The sequence below is a fragment of the Podarcis filfolensis genome (genome assembly GCF_964270895.1).
Source record: "Podarcis filfolensis genome assembly, chromosome: 1".
In the NCBI taxonomy this organism is placed as follows: domain Eukaryota; kingdom Metazoa; phylum Chordata; class Lepidosauria; order Squamata; family Lacertidae; genus Podarcis; species Podarcis filfolensis.
In genome coordinates this window covers 127,180,728-127,201,257 of record NC_139604.1, presented here as the reverse complement: position 1 = coordinate 127,201,257, position 20,530 = coordinate 127,180,728, and the positions used below count along the sequence as shown (strand labels likewise).

Here is a 20,530-nt window from a genome sequence, read left to right as displayed (position 1 = left end):
CAGCTTTTTAAGGCTGGCATATCCCTCGGCCTGCATGGGCATCTGAAACATTGTCAGAATTCAAGGGCACAGCGCGTTTGCGAAAGTAAACAGGGTCAGGCAGGGTCTCAAATTGGATGGGAGACCAGAGATTTGATTCCTGCATCGCAGGGGGTTGGACTAGATCAGGAGCTGGCAACCTAAGGCCCATGGGCCACAAGCGGCCCGTGGGGGTCGTTTTACCAGCCCATGAGCCACCCCCGAACTGAGCCACCTTCTCGGCAAGTCCCTGCGCGCTGTGCTAAACCGGCGCAGCGTGGCGCGGGGACTCACTTCGGCAGCGCCAAAAATTGAGTCTGTGCAGAAGCCGAAAATTGTGTCTGCACAGACACAGACACCAGAAATTGCGGGCGGGCGCTTACGCACGCCCACGATCCGGCCCACAGAGGGGGCTCCACGGCAGTGAACTAGCCCAGGCAAGGTAAGCCTAGCTGACCCCTGGACTAGATGATTCTGTGATCCTAGACAGGCCCAAATATTTGGTGAGGATGTGAATCAGGGGTGGTAAGAGGCGTGACTCAGAAGGCTATGTGGCCTGTGCAAAGTCCCCAGGGTCAGGCAGAGAGGTCTGGAGGGTCATATTTAGTCCCTGGACTGAAGGTTCCCCATCCTTGTTCAAGGACAGTGATGTTTTTAGAATTATTATTATTATTATTATTATTATTATTATTATTATTATTATTATTTATACCCTGCCCTCCCCAGCCAAGACCGGGCTCAGGGCAGCTAACAACAGATATAAGAACAAATTGATTGAAATACATCTTAAAATACAAGATTAAAATACAACATTAAAACATTAAAATGCAGCCTCATTTCAATGGAAACTCAAATCAAAAACTTTGGGGGGGATGAAAACGTCAAGTCTACCAAGGTTAACTATCCAGACTGGTCCTACATGGGCCAGAAAAAAGCCAGGGAAGTCCCCAAATAGGAGTTCCAACACAGAAGAAGAAAGGAAAAAAAGAAAGAGGGGGATGGAATCAAAATGATTCCAAGCCAAAGGCCAGGCGGAACAACTCTGTCTTACAGGCCCTGCGGAAAGAAATCAGATCCTTCAGGGCCCTGGTCTCATGAGGCAGAGCGTTCCACCAGGCTGGGGCCAGTGTTGAAAAGGCCCTGGCTCTAGTTGAGGCTAGTATATTTGAGTGAAAAAACAGAAACATGAGAGGTGTTTGCAGACTGGATGAATGCAACACAGAGAGCCTTAGAGAAAAGATCACAAGGAGCCGCGAGGGGCAAGAGATCAGGTGCGAGAGTCGGGGCCTTTCAGGAATGCAAGCCTGTCCACATTTTCACTGGAAAAGTGTTGTTGGCCATACAAAGCTTCCTCCCTTCTGCATCTCAGGCAAGCGCCGCAACACTCTCAACAGCAGCCAGACTCTGAGAACGTTTTTACCAGGGAAATTGCATAAATAACTCTCCCACTCCAGCATAACATTTTGCCTGTAAATATGGAAGCAAAAGCTGGTTGCTGCGGGCATAGGCCCCCTCTGGCAAGGCGAAAGGAAGGAAGAAATGTCCTGTTAATACAGCACTCGCCTCTCGTTCTCACTTCCCCTCTCGCGCTTGATGCCAAAGCCCGAAGGAGAGCAGACGCCAAATGGTTATGCAACCGAGACCCTGTTTCAAACAGCGACGAGCGACAGCCATTGACATTCAATCAGTCCTCCGAAGAGATCTGTTTACACCGATCGGAGCACCCCCAGGCGTCTGCCTGCTCTCGAATGTATTCTCCCAGAGACGGTGGAATAAATTATCTTGTGTCTAGGAGCCCTTCAGCGCATGCAAACACAAACACACACACTTGCGCCAAGTGTCACAATAAATATTCGAAGGGAAACTGATGGCAGCAGGCTGATCTTGCGGAGAAACGGGCCCTCATATTACAGTTTAATGCACACCCAGAAACAAACACACGTCCAGATATTAAGCCATTCCGAAGGCAGGAGGGATGGGTAGCTTGTTGTCTTGCTTTGGAAAACAGCTGTGGAATTGCCTGAGAGTGAATGAGGCAGGGTGGGGAGGTTGTAGGGTCAGGTGTATACCGTATTTTTCGCTCTATAGGACGCACTTTTTCCCCTCCAAAAATTAAAGGGAAATGTGGGTGCGTCCTATGGAGCGAATGCAGGCTCCTTGGCTTCAGCGATAGCAACGCGAAGCCTCCAAAGCGCAGAAATGGAAGGGGCTCCGTTTCTCCTGCCTCTTCGCTGAAGGGCCGCTGAGCAGAGAGGGGGAGAATTTTTTTTTTCTTGTTCTCCCCCTCTAAAACAAGGTGCGTCCTATGGTCGGGTGCGTCCTATAGAGCGAAAAATATGGTGTTTATTTAGGACACCTCCAGACTTCCTTTTCTTGTGCCTCCATGATTTGTGCTCATGGTGGTCTTGGCCTGCTTTGGGGCAGACATCCTGCTTCTAGAAACATAAAATTGTAGAGTTCGAAGGGACCCTGAGGGTCATCTAGTCCAACCCCCTGCAATGCAGGAATCATTTCCAATCCCAAATGTCCGAAATCCTGTAACTTTTTGTAGTAGTACTAGTAGTAGTAGTAGGAGGAGGAGGAGGAGGAGGAGGAGGAGGAAGAAGAAGAAGAAGAAGAAGAAGAAGAAGAAGAAGAAGAAGAAGAAGAAGAAGGTGGTGCTGACCTTTAAAGCCCTAAATGGCCTCAGTCCAGTATACCTGAAGAAGCGTCTCCACCCCCATCGTTCTGCCTGGACACTGAGGTCTAGCGCCGAGGGCCTTCTGGCGGTTCCCTCACTGCGAGAAGCGAAGCTATAGGGAGCCAGGCAGAGGGCCTTCTCGGTAGTGGCACCTGCCCTGTAGAACGCCCTCCCACCAGATGTCAAGAAAATAAACAACTACAGTCATACCTCAGGATAAATGTGCTTCAAGTTAAGTATTTTCGGGTTGCACTCCGCGGCGACCCGGAAGTAACGGAGTGCGTTACTTCTGGGTTTCGCCACGTGCGCATGCGCCGACGGTCAAAATGACGTCAAGCGCATGTGTGGAAGCGGCAAAACGCGACCTGCGCATGCACAGATGTGTGGACGCGGGTTGCGTTTGCTTCAGGATGCGAACGGGGCTCTGGAACGGATCCCGTTCGCATCCCGAGGTACCACTGTACCAGACTTTTAGAAGACATCTGAAGGCAGCCCTGTTTAGGGAAGCTTTTAATGTTTAGTAGACTATTGTATTTTAATATTCTGTTGGAAGCCGCCCAGAGTGGCTGGGGAAACCCAGCGAGATGGGAGGGGTATCAATAATAAATTATTATTATTATTATTATTATTATTATTAATAATAATAATAATGATAATAATAATACCTTGCCCATCTGGCTAGGTTGATTTGGTGAAGCAAGCTTGTTTTCTGCTGCTGAAGAAGGATAAGACCAAAGCCAATGGCTTCAAATGTCAAGAAAAGAGATTCTGACTACTGTAAACATTAGGAAGAACTTACTGATGGCAAGAGCTGTTTGACAGTGGAACGGTCTCCCTCGAGAGGTGGAGGACACGCCTTCGTTGGAGGTTTTAAAGCAGAGGTTGGATGGCCATCTGTCTGGATGCTTTTAGTTGAGATTCCAGCATTGCAGGGGGTTGGACTAGATGACTTCCGGGGTCCCTTCCAACTCTACAATACTAGATTCTAATATGGGCTCCCACCCCATTTTATCGGCTCACCTTTTAGCAGATTAATCTCCCAGCGAAATGGTGGTTCTAGTTATGGCCTTGATTTGCACACTTTAAAAAAGATTCAGAAAGTTTCCTCGTGTTTTGTTCCTGCATTTTGTGGGTTGGCAGGGCTCGCATCTCGCCTTAACCTCTTGCCTTGAATGGTTATCTCCTCCCGACTGAGGTTTACAAGCTAGCTTGTCTTCATCAGAAAGTTTATTATACGACCTGGTGTGACCCCACTCATTGATCTCAGGGCTTCAGGGTTTATTCTCTTCTTCTTCTTTTATAGCTTTTTTTTATACAGGACATGCTTTTTATCAACAAGTTCATAAACTTGATGGCTGAGCTGCAGCTGCTGACATTTAGAACGTGCCTTATATAATAATTCTGGCGGTTGTTGTCATGTGTGGGTTCTTTTTTAAGGCAGAAGATTTCTAATAAAGGGCAGATAGGACACAGTCGTGGGTTTCTTTCTGCTCAGGGAAAGGCAGTTCATAAGAAAAAGATATTAAATGAGAGGCAGGAAATGTGTTTGCAAAATCTTTCCCCTGAATTTATTCAGTCACCTTTTCTGTTTAAAATGACAACAGTAATCTTACTTCTGATCCCCTTTGGGTGCAAATGAGGGAGCTGACTTAGCAGTCCGATCTGATACATGTTTACTCAGAAGTAAATAACCCTGATTTCAAGAAATTCCATACCAGGCCCTAGCACTGTCCTTAGCATATGTGCCGCTGGGGTACAAAGATCCGCCCAGCGCCCCCAAATTTAGTTTAGCCCCCAAATTAACTTTTATTGTGCTTATGGCAGACACCACGCTTACGCCTTATCTCTTGTTTACGAAAGAAGGGAGGGAAAAGAAACAAACTTTTTTATTTGCTCATTTATTTGCAATACACTTATACTTAAGTATACAACACCACCACACTTAAACTTTTAAGTATTATTTAGGCACCTACGTAGAGATACATCAGTCGTGTCAAAGGTGCCGCTGACCCTGCTGCCGCATAGCAGCTCAATACAATAAGAAACATATTATTTTGATGGAAGTGTTAATTTCGCGTCCACTGCACCGTTGTGAATGACAAGCACCGCTGTACTGAGTGACAAGCGCCGCTGCTGACGTGGCGCATATTTGGTAAATGAGCGCACAAAGTCAGAAGTCCTGTAGTGAAACAGTAGGTATACATTTCGGTAATACCTAGGTATACAGTTGTACCTCGGGTTAAGAACTTAATTTGTTCTGGAGGTCCGTTCTTAACCTGAAACTGTTCTTAACCTGAGGTACCACTTTAGCTAATGGAGCCTCCCGCTGCCGCTGTGCCACCGCTGCGCGATTTCTGTTCTCATCCTGAAGCAAAGTTCTTAACCCGAGGTACTATTTCTGTGTTAGCAGAGTCTGTAACCTGAAGCGTCTGTAACCTGAAGCTTCTGTAATCCGAGGTACCACTGTATATGTATTTTGTTTTTCTAGCTTGATCAAAATTATTTATTATTTCATAACAAGTAGATAGTTAAGAGCTTAGGCAGCTTCAGCGGTGGGCCCTGGTGCCCCCCAGAATTTGGTGCCCGGGTGCCCTGCACCCCCTGGGTAAAGACGGCCTGCCAGGCCTGGAGATACGGATCTGCTACGTATTGTAGGCTCTCTCAGCTCAGGAGGGGAAATATTGCTTGGGCTAAACCAAACCAAATTACACTAGTTTGAAGAGGGTGTGATTTTGGCAGGGAGGAGATGGGTTGGATGAGGAAGCCTGGATTCCCCCAGAAGCTGTCTCCCCCATGAATTTGTCCAATCCTCTTTTACAGCCAGCTGAGTTGGTGGCCATCACTGCCTCCTCTGGAAATGAGTTCCATAGTTTAACTTTGGGCTGTGTAAAAAAAATGCTTTATTTTATCTGTTCTGAGTGACTCCACTCAGGACCTAGGGTGGAGAGCACCCCACCCCAGTTTGTCCTGGGGAACAAACTGGTGAGAGTGGAACGTAATATATAATTTGAACAGTGAAAAAACCAGAGAGGTACATTTTGGCCTCCTAACATTTTTTTATTCTTATTCATACTTACCAAAAGATATACATACCCAGTACAAAGTATCTTTTTATAATACACCAGAATAAAAGAAATGTTTTTAAAAATCTAATCTAAAAAGAAACAGGAGCAAAGATAAAGGAGAAGGGGGAAAGAAAAGAAAAGAAAAGAAAAGACGAGAGGGGAAAGGGAGAGAAAAGAGAAAAAGATGAAAAGACTTCTGGTTTTCTATCTATAGTAACTTGCTCAAAGTATTCACTCAAACTGATATCCAACTATTCTATTTTCCACAAGCCAGTATTTTTTCAATCTTCAAATCCAGATATTATATTTTCTCTTTCATGCAAAAAGTCCACAAGAAGCTTCCAATCCTTAATAAATGTCAATAATGACTAGAGAGGGACATTTTGGGTCGTTTGAAGAGTGACAAGTTTTTTACCCATCGTGTCTCAACGTTTGCAAGACTTGTTTCCAGCCCATGTTAGTCCGGAGGCTGATAGCTGCAAATGTTTCCAGGTTATAGTTTTCCACACAGGCTTCAACATGTGTGAATCGGTGGCTGAGTTGCAAGCTGGCATGTAATACAGTAGCTTTGGGGAGGAAGAGGAGGAGGCGTGAGGTTGGCACCGCACTCATTCTGGCTCCTATGAGCACCTCTTCTTTTGCCGCTTTAGAAAAACCAGCACCGAAGAGGCTCTTTGGGCTTGTCTTGCAATCTGAATTTGTCACCTTCTATTGCTCTGAAAAATGTTTACGCCACTCTTCATATTCTTCTGCCCGCCTCGCTGCCTTCCTCTGCTCCAGCTCAGCCCTCTCACCTGCCCTGGCAGGATCCTCTTAAGCACTTGGCACCACCTGAGCCTCCCCTTATTCCGCTTAGTCTTTTAATTTTCACCCTCCCTTGTTTGGGCATGTTCTGTGCAATGTTTTAATAGCCCTTCTGGGTCATAAGTGCCTTGGACGTGGCTGGCAGAGCACAGCAAGTCTCACAGAGCTTACTGTGGAAGAGGAAGCTTGGCTCCCAGTGCATTTCCCAGCACAATTCAAAGTGTTGGTGCTGACCTTTAAAGCCCTAAACGGCCTCGGTCCAGTATACCTGAAGGAGTGTCTCCACCCCCATCGTTCTGCCCTGAGGTCCAGCGCCGAGGGCCTTCTGGCGGTTCCCTCACTGCAAGAATCCAAGTTACAGGGAACCAGGCAGAGGGCCTTCTCGGTAGTGGCACCCTCCCTGTGGAATGCCCTCCCACCAGATGTCAAAGAGAACAACAACTACCAGACTTTTGGAAGACATCTGAAGGCAGCCCTGTTTAGGGAAGCTTTTAATGTTTGATGTATTACAGTATTTTAATACAAAAAAATTTTTTTCCTTCCAGTAGCACCTTAAAGACCAACTAAGTTAGTTCTTGGTATGAGCTTTCGTGTGCATGCACACTTCTTCAGATACACTGAAACAGAAGTTGCCAGATCCTTCTATATAGTGAGAAGGTGGGGAGGGGTATTACTCAGAAGGGTGGTGGGAATGGGTGATTGGCAGATAGCTGTGATGAGCCTGTTGACGACTCTTAACGACTGCAATAGGTCTTACAGGAAAAAGCAAGGGGTGAGAAGGTGAAAAATGGCTTTGTCATGTATAATGAGATAAGAATCCAATGTCTTTGTTCAGACCAGGTCTCTCCATGGTTTTAAGTTTGGTAATGAGTTGTAATTCAGCAGCTTCTCTTTCCAGTCTATTTCTGAAATTCCTTTGTAGTAATACAGCTACTTTGAGATCTTGTATAGAATGTCCTGGGAGATTGAAGTGTTCTCCTACTGGTTTCTCTGTCTTGTGATTCTTTTAATAATTTTTTTTGGAAGCCGCCCAGAGTGGCTGGGGAAGCCCAGCCAGATGGGCGGGGTATAAATAATAAATTATTATTATTATTATTATTATTATTATTATTATTATTATTATTATTAGAGAAGCAGGGTTCACACCCTTGGTAGATCATGTTGGCTCAGAGGCTGCAGGACTCTTACCCGGTCAGCTGCTGGTTGCCTTTTCCTAAGCACAGGAAGGGTCCCCAGGCAGCTCAGCTCTTGAGCATATGCATCCATCTGTCTTGGGAGACAATGCAGGTGTTGGAAGGTTGCGGTGCCTGCAATGGCTGTAGAGACCGATACAGGAGAGACAGGTTCTGTTGCAGCTGAGGCAGATGAAGGTGTCCAGTTGTGCTGCTGCAGATGCACAAGGTGCCTTGGCTTAAAAATTAGGGCCATTTGAATCATTGAAGATTCTTGGGTTTTCCCCGACCACGTATGAGGCTGCTGAGTGGGGCATAATGAGCCACTCAGCTGCATTTCAGTGTTTTGTTAAGGCGGGAGATGCAATCCCAAATCTCAAAGCATGCCATGTAATTTGGTTCTTAATATTCAGAGAACAGCCATCTAGGGTCGTCGCTTCCAGTGGCCATGTTTACGGAACATCCGTCCTGGTTTGTCTGCAGGGAGATTAGGCAACAGCTGGCTGTTTTTAATGAGCCTTCCTCGCTCCAATTTGCGCACAGAGAGACTAGACGAGGTCTGGTCTTTTGGGGAAGTGGGTTTGTTGCTCAAGAGCTCTCAATCCGCTTTAACCCACAGACTTGATTTGCCGGTATGTGACTGAATCCCACTCAAAAATTGCGACAGCCCAGAAGCGCCCTGGATGGTGTCAGAAGTGGAGCTAGCTGTTCCAGCACCCAGAGCGTGCACCCAGGGGTGGAGCCATGGTGGCAGGGCCAGCATCCCCGGGGGTGCCGCGGTGAGCGTCCCAGGGGCTGAGACACCCATGGGTGAGGAGCGAGTTGCCCATGGCAGGCTGCTTCCTGGGCTGGTTGGGGCGGAAGCCACGCCGCTTTGCCAGCAGCCTTCCTCCCTTCCCTCTTCCTTTTGACAGCTTGGGGGAGGCTCCCCCCCCAGGAAGCAGCCCAGGAGTGGGGGGCAACGGCGCACCGCCTGCCTGCAACTCCCAAGCCTCCCCCGAGCTGTCAAAATGAATGGGGGGGGGGAGAAGGCAGCCGGTAAGGCGGTGGAGCTCTGCCCCTTCTCCCGACGGCTCGGGGTAGGCTTGGGAGTCATGGGCAGATGACGCACCAAATGTCACCCCCCTCAGTGATGACACCTGGGGTGGGCTGCTCCCACTGCACCCCCCTTCCTCTGCCCCTGGATGATGTCGATTTTAGCATTTCAGATGGAAGAGCATCACTAAGAGCAGATCCACTGCATGCATTTAGAGCACACCCGACACACATTTAAAGCATGTGATTCCCCCTGAAGAATCCTGGGAACTGTAGTTTCCCTCCTTACAGAGAGCTACACGCCCCAGCACCCTTTGGAAAACTACACTTCCCAGAATTCCTTGGGGAAGTCGCGTGCTTCAAATGTGTGTTGGGTGTCCTGGTGGAAACCTTTCGGTGTGCCCACTGATGAGTGCTTTGGAAAGCATGATTGTGGAGGAAGAAGCTGGTAAAGAGAAGTGGAGATGGGCATTTGAAGCCTCCTTTGGCACTGTAAGGATGGTTGTATCACAGAGCCGGTGTCTGAGTCACAAGTGGAAAGGGTTCCTGATCCATCTCCCCCTCCCTGGACCTTGTGATCTGCTGACGATCCACAATTACTGTAAATACAGCTGAGTAATCTGTGTCCCGGGAAATGTGCGTGTGTGTCTGTGAACATCTTGGGAAGGCGACTTTTCCAATGCCGCTGACCTTTCCCCTGCCAGCTGGCAAACTGCAGAACGCTTGGCTTGTGGCAGGCTTAAAAAGAGGCCAAAGCTCGGCCTGAGAGAACAGGCTTTGCCCATGTGAGGTCCTGGGTTCAATTGTCAACTTCCCATCACAGGTTCTGCAGCACCTACACCTTAGGTAGCTCCTGCGAGACAGCAGAGAACCAGGACTGGTCAATGTGGTGTGTTCCCTCCCCAGATATTCTACAGCTGCCATCATTCTTGACCATTGGTCATGCTGACCAGGGATGCTGGGAGTTGTAGTCTGCCAATGTGGAGGCCATCACATTGGCTGTCCCCAGGGCAGACAGTGCTGGCTGGCTGAACCAATGGGCTGACAGCATAAGGCAGTTTTGTGTGCTCATAGGTACCGATCAGATATGCAGGTGACACAACTTTGATGGCAGAAAGTGAGGAGGAATTAAAGAACCTTTTAATGAGGGTGAAAGAGGAGAGCGCAAAATATGGTCTGAAGCTCAACATCAAAAAAACTAAGATCATGGCCACTGGTCCCATCACCTCCTGGCAAATAGAAGGGGAAGAAATGGAGGCAGTGAGAGATTGTACTTTCTTGGGCTCCATGATCACTGCAGATGGTGACAGTAGCCACGAAATTAAAAGATGCCTGCTCCTTGGGAGGAAGGTGATGGCAAACCTAGACAGCATCTTAAAAAGCAGAGACATCGCCTTGCCAACAAAGGTCCGTATAGTTAAAGCTATGGTTTTCCCAGTAGTGATGTATGGAAGTGAGAGCAGGACCATAAAGAAGGCTGATCGCCAAAGAATTGATGCTTTTGAATTATGGTGCTGGAGGAGACTCTTGGGAGTCCCTTGGACTGCAAGAAAATCAAACCTATCAGTTCTGAAGGAAATCAGCCCTGAGCGCTCACTGGAAGAACAGATCCTGAAGCTGAGGCTCCACTACTTTGGCCACCTCATGAGAAGAGAAGACTCCCTGGAAAAGACCCTGATACTGGGAAAGATGGAGGGCACAAGGAGAAGGGGACGACAGAGGACGAGATGGTTGGACAGTGTTCTCGAAGCTACCAGCATGAGTCTGACCAAACTGCGGGAGGCAGTGGAAGACTGGAGTGCCTGGCGTGCTCTGGTCCATGGGGTCACGAAGAGTCGGACACGACTAAATGACTAAACAACAACAACAACAGGTACCGATTGGGCATTTACAGGCCAGTTTCCCTTCACTGAAATCTCTGGTCTAGAGTTACGAGTTGCAAAGTGAACCCAGAGCTCAGCACTTTTTGCAACTCTGTTCAGCTTGTTTGTGTTCTAATGGGCTTCATGTTGTACCTCCAAATAAACTCGAAGCACACTTCACATGGAACTATTCCCACAACCAGTCCTTTCTCGAGAGCTGCTGGATCAGAGTTTCAGCAGGAGCTGTTTTAGCAGTTAGCACCATGCAGCATGCTGGAGGCAGGGAGGCAAAATGATGTGATGTAGGACCTGGAAGAGCACCCGGTAAGCTCTCCCTACCTGGATGTGCTGCGGGATTACACCTGGGACCTTCAGCATGCAAAGCAAATGCTCTACCACTGCACTATACCTGAAGGAGCGTTTCCACCCCTATCGTTCTGCCCGGACACGGAGGTCCAGCGCCGAGGGCCTTCTGGTGGTTCCCTCACTGCGAGAAACAAAGCTACAGTGAACCAGGCAGAGGGCCTTCTCGGTAGTGGCTCCTGCCCTGTGGAATGCCCTCCCACCAGATGTCAAAGAAATAAACAACTATCTGACTTTTAGAAGACATCTGAAGGCAGCCCTGTTTAGGGACGTTCTTAATGTTTGATGAATTATTGCATTTTAATATTTTGCTGGAAGCCGCCCAGAGTGCCTGGGGAAACCCAGCCAGATGGGTGGGGTATAAATTATTATTATTATTATTATTATTATTATTATTATTATTATTAACCTTCCCCTAACTTTTAAGCTGCCCCTATTTAAACCTTGCAGTAACACCAGGATACGTCATGGACTAGCCGGATGCAGAGGAGTGGATGGAAGAACCAACTGGGGAACCACCAAGGGAAATAGACTCAGAGTCCAGGGAGTGGTGGTGGGACGACCATGAGTGGTCAGAGGGAGAAAAGGGAGAAACCTGGGAAGAGGAGGTGCCGGAAGCGGAAGGGACAACAGGGCTTAGTGAGCTGGGAGAGTCTGTGGCAGAGAAAAGTGCAGAATCAGAGGCAGAAGCTGAAGCAGGAGAGGAGGGAGACTAAGAGGCAGAGATGAGTCAGGCTGGGGAAGAGTCATGGGTGTCTCCTTCTCTGGCTGCAACAAGCTCACCTCCCCCCTGGTCTTCCAGGACCAGGAGAGGCATGAAGAGGGAGGAGCAGAGACAGGCAGGTTGGCATGGTCTCAGATTGCTTGAAAGGTCAACACCGTGCAGTGTCATCCAGAAATTGTTGGACTCCAACTCCCATCATCTCTAGCCAGCATGTCCGGAGAGCCGAGGTGATGGTAGTCAGAGTCCTACACTCTCTGGAGCCCTGTTGAAGCCCATAGGGATTACTTCTGAGTAGGCCTGCCTAGGATCTCACTGTAATTCCCTGGCATGGTTCTCTCTTCTGAGCTGCCTCTCGCAACTCAGTAATAGGAGTGAGTCACTTTTTTGGCACCTCTGAAGGGTGGCATCTCACAGCGCACGTTTCCAAAAGCATTTCCACATCAAGGAGCGATGCTTTGACATGCGGAGGAGGCAAGAAGCAACAAGCAGCAAAGAACAGTCTGGCACAATCTGACATTATGCCGCTCTGTGCTCAGATCTCCACACTTGCCATTGTTACACACTTCAGACTTGCCTGATGGCTCAGAGTCTGCAATGCAGGCAGGAGGTGCCGGGTTCAAGTCCTGGCATCTCCAGGGAGGGCTGTGTTGAGAGCTGCCCAGAGTGGCTCTGGAAACCCAGTCAGGTGGCCGTCATATAAATGCTGTTGTTGTTGTTGTTGTTGTAATTTAATGCAAGGTAGATGCGCCTCCACTGAGCTATGATCCATTCCCATATATATTTTAATCTGACCAAAAAAAGAGAGAGAAAATGCAGGGGTGAGATGGCTGTTTTAGTCCAATGCAGAGTTAAGCAAACCCTAATTCTGCATGAGACAGAGGTGATGGTTTGTTTCCATTGGGGTGTAAATTCTTGGCTCCATAGATTCCCATCTGTAAAATGGGCACATTGTTTCCCAGAATCTCTCCATGCTTCGTTCCTTCACAGTACATATATGTGCATTTATACATGTGATTTAACACGCATCTTGCATATTGAAGATTGGATTTACTGTGCTAAAGTTCATTTTCGGCAGGGGATGGCGTGGTGGAGGGGGGGGAATCTGACCCCCTAGTGCCTGAGAAGTGTGATGGTCAGTACTAGGCAAGCTCCTTTTCTCTCTGTGATTTGGTTTCCTTCTCTTTCTGCCACCGTTCTGATTTGACTGTTGCCTTGCCCTTTGAGGGTGCTACTCTGGTTAGCTGCTGCGCTTGTGAACTGAAATTAAAGAGGCATAAAAATGTAGACATCTGAAGGCAGCCCCGTTCAGGGAAGTTTTTAATGTGTGACATTTTTATGTATTTTTAATCTTTGTTGGAAGCCGCCCAGAGTGGCTGGGGAAGCCCAGCCAAATTATTATTATTATTATTATTATTATTATTATTATTATTATTATGAGAGCTGGAAGGTACCCCAGGGATCATCTAGTCCAACCCCCTGCACTGCAGGGAACACAGCTAAAGTGATGAGCTGCCCTCTTACTCAGTGTGTCGTTGGCAGGGGTTTCCATTGTTCTTGGATTCCCAGCTCCTGCCATCCCAGGCAGGCAGCATGGCCAATAGTCAGTGAAGAAGGGATATGGAGGCCCACGTCATTCTTGTCCCCCTGCACACCGGGAAGCATACATGGGATTATTCCACCCTGACTAGGAGGATTCCTGCCCATGTTCCTGGAGTCATGAGATTCTTAATCTCAGTGGTCGTGGGTTCGAGTCCCACGCTGGGCAACAGATTCCTGCACTTCAGGGGGGTTGAGCTAGATCAGGCATCCCCAACCTTCAGCCCTCCAGATGTTTTCGACTACAATTCCCATCATCCCTGACCACTGGTCCTGTTAGCTAGTGATCATGGGAGTTGCAGGCCAAAACATCTGGAGGGCCGCAGGTTGGGGATGCCTGAGCTAGATGATCCACGTGGTCCCTTCCAACTCTAGAATTCTACGATTCCATGAGCCATTCACATGCCTTTTCAAGTTGTATGTGAATAAAGAGCTGCCGTGTGGAATTTTAGCTCAGGAAACGTGCCCCAAAGCCTTTATCTGGGATACACCAATCTGCTTTGTTCGTGCTGTCATCAATGTGCTTTCCATGGAGGGCTCCAGGTTGCAGATTTGCTTGCCCCGCCATCCCCATCCCCCGCTTGGCCTGCATAAAATAGCAGCACTGTTAAGAGCAAATTGGCTCCGTCGTTGTGTTATTGGATAGGCTAGAAAAAATTCCAGCAGCTCCGTCCAGTGAGATGAAAGAATCTGCTACATTTCTAGGTTGCTGGTTATTTGGTCAGCAGGAGGTTTGCCCAGTCCGCTTGCCACAGAGGAAGGATTTTCCCCTTCCCGGTTTGTGTCTGTCATACATTCAGTGAAATCGCAACCCCACCCCCTGGCATTTCTGAGAAATGACTGCGTGTCTCAGTCTGTATGAAAGAACAACAATTTTACGTATATTTAAACTGCAACCTTTAGCAGAATGTGGGATGTGAGTTGCCCCTGGGTTGTTTTAGAAGCCATCGGATGGTTCAAGGCAAGGTTTACCTTGCCTGGGCCAGTTCACTCCAGCGGAGAGCCCTCCATGGGCTGGATCATGCGTGCGCAGCCATGATTTCCGGCGTCTGTGCAGGCACAATTTCCAGTGTCTGCGTCTGCGCAGACATGATTTCCGGCACTGCGGAAGCGAGTCCCCGTGCCGCGCTGCACCAGTTTAGCGCAGTGCACGGGGACTCACCGAGCGGTCGCCTTGGTTCGGGGGTGGTTCGTGGACCGGTTAAACGACCCCCGTGGGCCGCTTGTGGCCCATGGGCCTTAGGTTGCCTACCCCTGGTTCAAGGCATCAGAATTCAAAACAGCCTGGCTGCAAAGATCTGTTGCTGGCGGACAAGCACGCTTTTGAGGAGACTGGGCTAGACCGACAAATGGTTTGTGTAGGTGTGATACAGCTTTGTATATTCATAAGTGAAGAGGTGGGTGGTTTTTTGTATTTATTTATTTATTTTTCAAAATTAAAACAAAACATATTATCCAGAAACATATCATCCTTATTCCCTCCCCAATTTTTCCTCCCCCCCTCCCACACAAAACCGACGCACCCCCACCCCCCCGACTTCCCTCAGTTCCCTTCTTTGATTTCTCTGAGAATGCTGATTTCTGCATGTTACAAAGTTGTATAGATCCTCAAACTACTTAGCTAATTATTATCAATAAAAAGTTTGTGAATGTTTATTCAAAACCAGCCAAGGAGTCCAGTTCACTTTGCTGCGTCTTCAAATACCCGTATTTTTCACTCTATAAGACGCACCAGACCACAAGACGCACCTAGTTTTTGGAGGAGGAAAACAAGAAAAAAAATATTCTGAATCTCATTAGCCAGAACAGCAAGAGAGATCGCTGCGCAGTGAAAGCAGCAATCCCTCCTCTGTTCTGGCTTCTGGGATAGCTGCGTAGCCTGCATTTGCTCCATAAGACGCACACACATTTCCCCTTACTTTTTAGGAGGGAAAAAGTGAGTCTTACAGAGCAAAAAATACGGTACTTTGTAAAGTGTTCCCATTCATCTTTAAAGTCACAGTTATCCTTGTCCCGTAGCTTATATGTCAGTTTTGCCAGTTCTGCATAGTCCATCAATTTTTCTTGCCATGGTTCTTTAGTTGGGGTTTTAGGTGGGTGTTTTTTTAAGAGTCCTTTTAGTGGGACTCTGAGAAGCACATGGCCAGAGATTGTTCGAAGCTAAACTTACTGCTCCCACAAGCCATTGGACGGAGGGCTTAATGGCCGCTTTTATTTCATCACAGGTAGGCACCATCCCTAACTAGCAGGACCAGTGGTCAGGGATGATGGGAGTTGTAGTCCAACACAGCTGGAGCCCTCAGTTTGAGAAACACTAAAAATGGACTTGTCTTCCTATTGCCTCCTTATTTTCCCTAAACTTTGAAGTGTTTTCTCTCTCCCCACCCCCCGCCCCTCCCAATCTTTTGGTGTAGTTTCAGAATATTTGGAAGAGACAGTTTGTTGTTTAATAAAAATAGCTTGATGGGTCTGGGTTTGGTTATGTTTTCCTGGTTGTATGGCTGAAGAAAAAACAAGTTGTTCCGCTGCCAGCTGTCTGAGAACAAACTGGCAAGCTTCTGTCATACCCATGCAAACGTTTGTGTCTTTCCTTTGTTTTCTAGAACAGTAGCTGATGGCCATAGCTGTCAAGCGTCCCTTATTTGGCGGGACAGTCCTTTATCCCAGCGCCGTGTCACGCTGCTGTCCCTTATTGATGATGTCCCTTAAATTTCCCGGGTTTCAAAGGAAGCAGCTCCTCTCCCTCCCTCCCTGCCGGCCAGGGAGGAGGGAGGCTCCAACTGTGTTGCTTGGCTGCGTTGCTCACCCAATAAGGAGTCTAAGAACGACTGGGGGGTGGAGCTTGCATGCCTTGTGCCGATCAAATCGGCCGCAGTGCCTGGGGACTCGCCTTTGCTCAGCACTTCCCAGCGGAGAGGTGACGGTGGTTTTCCTTGCTGCATCCCCTTTGCCGGGTTGCTGCGCTGGGGGAACCACCGCTTTGAGGCTTTGTTTGGCCGCTGGCTGGGCTTTCTGCCTTTGGCTCAGAGGGGCTCAGAAGTTGAACATACCTGTGCCTGGAAAATCCCTTATTTTGGCTGCTGATCCCTTATTGTCGAGGCTGCTGGTCCCTTATTTTCAAATCTGTAAGTTGACAGCTATGGTAATGGCCTGCTCCACAGAGGGCCTTTATTCCAGATTTGTTAAACATTTCTGCTTCTGGCTCCACCCACGATCAGTTCTGGCCCTCCCCTCTGTCAGAATGTGAATCCCCTGACAGACTACCCTCAAGGGATCTCATCCCCTGGCAGAAATAAGGTTGCCACATCCATCCTCCGATGTAACATCTTGTTAGAACAGGTTGCACACTGTAATCACTTTTCCCCCCAATATTTTTGACAGCAGTCCTTGCGGGTTTGTTTTGCAAACTTGCTGATTCCCCCCCAAAAAAACTATCTAACCACATCAATAAAACAAATACCATATTTTTCACTCCATAGGGCACACCTAGTTTTTAGCGGGGGGGGGGGAATAAAGGGGGGGGAAATATTCCCTCCCCCCCCCCAGCCTCAGAGAGCAAAGAAGCCAAGACAGCGAGCTGGATCCATCCTGCTTCCTCTTTAGCTGCGCACAACCTCTCCAGCCGGGAGAGGCTGTGCGCGGCTTTGGCAGAAGCCAAGACAGCGAGCGGGATGGATGCCGCTCGCTGTCTTGGCTTCGTTTTTAGCAGTGGGGCTGGGGCGGGAGAAGCCTGAGCTTCCCCTGACCCCAGCCCCCAGAACGGGACCAGGAGCGGGGGCGAGGTTGCGCGCAACCTCGCCTTCGCTCCCGGAGCTTGCTGCTATCCACAAGCCTTCGGCGCCCGGCGGGAACTCCCTCCGGGCTCCAAAGGCTTGCGGATAGCTGCCTGAAGCTCGGGATGCGCAGCGGGAGTTGGCCAGTGTGGTGTAGAGAGCCAGTGTGGTGTAGTGGTTAAGAGCGGTAGTCTCGTAATCTGAGGAACCGGGTTCGCGTCTCCACTCCTCCACATGCAGCTGCTGGGTGACCTTGGGCAAGTCACACTTCTTTGAAGTCTCTCAGCCCCACTCACCTCACAGAGTGTTTGTTGTGGGGGAGGAAGGGAAAGGAGAATGTTAGCCGCTTTGAGACTCCTGAAGGGGAGTGAAAGGCGGGATATCAAATCCAAACTCTTCTTCTTCTTCTTCTTCTTCAGGCTGCAGGCTGCTATCCGCAGGCCGAAGGCTTGCGGATAGCTGCCCGAAGCCCGGGGTGCGAGAGGGGTCGGTGCGCACCGACCCCTCTCGCTCTCCAGGCTTCAGCAAAAGCCTGCATTCGCTCCATAGGACGCACACACATTTCCCCTTCATTTTTGGAGCGATAAATACGGTAGATTCTGCTGCAGTTTCATGCTCCCGTGTTTTGTTATGGATGCTGTAGTTTGAGCAGTTCATAATAAATGCGTCGGAAGAAGTGCAAGAACCCTTACAATTGCTTCAACGTGTAGGAATGTTCATTGCAATCCCTCCCCGGCAGCTGCCTTTTCTATGGCGCTCTGTTAAATGGAAAAGGTTTGGGCAGTTGCAACGCTAATATTCCACTCGCTAATGCTAAACAGATATTCCTTTCTTCTCCCTCTCCGTCAGAGGACTCGGGCTGGCCAGTCTTCTCATGACGGCTTAGCAATTTCCTCCTGCGGTGTGGAACTTACCACGTTCGCCTTCTCCAAAGTTAGCAACCCAATTATCCAGCAAGCAAGGTTCTTCCAACTGATGAGAATAGAGCACAAAAGCCACCAGGGGCGGTCCTGCTTAATTTGGCTCCCTGGATTCACAGCTTCAGGGTCTGTGGTTTGCAAAGGAACATGTGACACCAACCTCTCTCTTCCTCCCTTCTTCCCATAGTCCCTCCTTCCTAGCATCACTGCTAAAGAATGTCCAAAGCATGCATGCTCCAAACTGCAGAGAGAAATTTAGCCTTGCAGAGCAGATGACTCCAGCCCACTGCCCGTTACAACCCAGCACCCTGGACAGTGTGCTGACCATTAGAACATAAGAAGGGGCAATCGAACATTAGGGAAGGGGGAAGGTTTGTGGCTCAGACTCAGGTGGAATCTACACATTTATTAAAAAATGCTGTGAAAATGCTTTTTTTTTTAATTAAAAAAATATATTGAATCTGTCATTAGCTTACCATCACTATCTTGTGTCACATTCGTATAATGCACAGCGGGTGGCACTGTGGTCTAAACCACAGAGCCTACGGCTTGCCGATCAGAAGGTCGGTGGTTCGAATCCCCGTGACGGGGTGAGCTCCCGTTGCTCAGTCCCTGCTCCTGCCAACCTAGCAGTTCGAAAGCACGTCAAAGTGCAAGTAGATAAATAGGTACCACTCCGGCGGGAAGGTAAATCGCGTTTCTGTGCGCTGCTCTAGTTTGCCAGAAGCAGCTTAGTCATGCTGTCTGTGGACAAACATTGGCTCCCTCGGCCAGTAAAGCAAGATGAGCGCTTCAACCCCAGAGTTGTCCGCGACCGGACTGAACGGTCAGGGGTCCCTTTACCTTTACTAGCTGAGTCCTCAGTATGACCTTCCATTTTGAGTGGGTCTCGCAATTAGGAGGCAGCTGTGCTTCTACTTAATATATATGTGTGTTTATTTATTTGCAAAATCTATACACCGATTGGTTTTTGTAAAAACAAACAAACGTCAAAGCGGTTTACAAAGAGAACAGAACAATAGAATTATATGCAAAAAACCATAACAGTTAATCTTTCGATTATTCAAAATATAAAATCAACAATAAACTAACAACAGGATTAAAACATACATCCACATTCTACACATGTGGATAGGCTTGTCTAAACAAAAATGTTTTTAGCAGGTGCCAAAAAGAGTACAGTGAAGGTTCCTGCTGGACTTCAATAGGCAGGGAGTTCCGGAGGAACTAAAATATTGGTATCTTACAAATGTGGAATGGTTGTTACATGGCACCTTTAACAGTGCCAGTTCCGCGATCGAAGAGATCAGGTGGGCATATATTGGGTACGGCGATCTTGCAGGCAAACTGAACCCATTTTTTTTTAATAGGGTTGAGGGTCATTCCATCTTCCTGCTGAAGCAATATAGGAGTTTTATATCCATGGAGCTTTATGCTATCCTAGGGTTGCCATATTTTGAAGAGCAAAAAAAGAAGACACATTTGCCCTCCTCTGCTTTTAACTACAGATCCTTATGACAACTATCATTTAAAATACACCTACTACATGTAGGCTATAGAACAGGGGTCAGCAAACTTTTTCAGCAGTCCCTCAGACCTTGTGGGGAGCCGGACTATATTTGGGGGGGGGGGGAAATGAACGAATTCCTATGCCCCACAAATAACCAAGAGATGCATTTTAAATAAAAGCACACATTCTACTCATGTAAAAACATGCTTTCAGCAAAATAATAATACAGTAATAATAATTTAAGATGCTGCTCTGTTGTGATTCTCTGCTGCAGACAAGTTTAGCCGGGTGCCTTAGATCGAAGTCTAATGCAGTAGAAAAAGTTTCTTGGGTTACTGCAAACAAAAAAACCAAGCTAAAAAATCCGTTTTTTGCCAAATTTTTTGCCAAATTTGCACCCAGACCTGGAAAAGAGGATGTGTCCTGGAAAAGGAGGACATACTTCTTGCCCAGCACTGAGCCTCTCCGCAGAACCAGAGCACAGAGGCCATTTCATACAGCAAAGAAATAAGAGCGAGCAGTCCAGGAAAGGGAACGAATTCTAGTTCCTCCAGAAGCACAGGGGAGGTATCTGAAGATGAATGGGAGCCAGTGTTTCCGTTGTCATGGCGACAGGCAAGAAGCACAGACAGGCCTTAGGCTGGCTGTGCTTTGCCCTTTTCAGAGAGAAGGCGAGTGATGCCAAGCCGGACTAGAGGTCTCAGGTGCATCACCTAAGCGAGCCTTGAAGCAAAGTCTCCCACAGGCTGATGTGTCAGGAAGGAGATGGTGAAAGTTAAGGGAATGACAAAGCCAAGCGGATAGGTACCCAAAAGAGCTGGAGGGGATGGGGGAGAGAAAACTAAGCGATCAAAAGAGAAAGGAAATTTTGGGAGCTGTAGTTTGTTGAGGGGGAATAATAGTTAGGAGACCCTGTATTCTCCCTCACGGAGCTCCCGGGGAAGAGGGACTGATTGTTAAACCACACTGGAAGTTATAGCTCTGTGAACGCGACTTGGGGTCTCGTAA

At 48.1% G+C, this 20,530-nt stretch overlaps 1 protein-coding gene across 4 annotated transcripts in view; it reads left to right on the top strand.

Annotated features, from left to right (window-relative positions):
* The window catches only part of PRKCH (protein kinase C eta), a 117,481-nt gene that overhangs the window by 78,166 nt on the left and 18,785 nt on the right, over positions 1-20,530 (top strand). The window lies entirely within an intron of this gene.